Raw genomic sequence first — 711 nt, forward strand, 5'->3', positions numbered from 1 at the left:
GGCACACACACGGCGTTTCTTTTCAGTCATTTATTGATCTATAGGTACACATTTTTGAATTCATTTAAAATTTAAAATGAATCTATTTTAAAATTTCCAGCTGTGTTTTTACATTTTTCGGGTCCTCACAAAACAGCTGCAATTGTCTAGATTCAGCGTCATGGGATGTGAGCCTGTGCACGTGCCCTGGTGCATGGGCCGGTGTGTCTGTCATCATGAGAGCACTTGGTATTTTGACCGCTTAAAATCCATAAATGTTAAACAACAAACAGTATCTTAAACAAACCAACAAGGATGAAGGAAATGTGTTACAAAACAAGGAAGAAATGGCTGCAAATTCTTACGATTTCCTATCCATAAATTTAAGACTACACTAACGCTATGAATTTAGGACTAAACTATGAACTGAGAAGTAAAAATTGATTTAGGACTAAGATTTGAATTAAGGGCTATAACTGGGGTTTAGGACTAAACTATGAGTTCAGACTAAAATTTGAGAAGTACACTAACGATTTTTGACAGTTGTGTGGGATGTTGTCTAGTTGAAATTTTCTTCTCTTTTTCTTTCAAGCAATTCCACGTTATTCCCGTAAATACGAGGTTCCTTCTGCACATCCGTGAAGCTAGTCCTGGCCCACAGAAATGGTCGCGTTTGGAGTCTCTGTCCATGTCCACAAGAGAGGATGTCTTCAGGCCTAGTGACAGGGATTT

This window comes from Lontra canadensis, unplaced genomic scaffold (assembly GCF_010015895.1).
Source record: "Lontra canadensis isolate GAN:19392208 unplaced genomic scaffold, GSC_riverotter_1.0 scaffold29, whole genome shotgun sequence".
NCBI lineage: Eukaryota > Metazoa > Chordata > Mammalia > Carnivora > Mustelidae > Lontra > Lontra canadensis.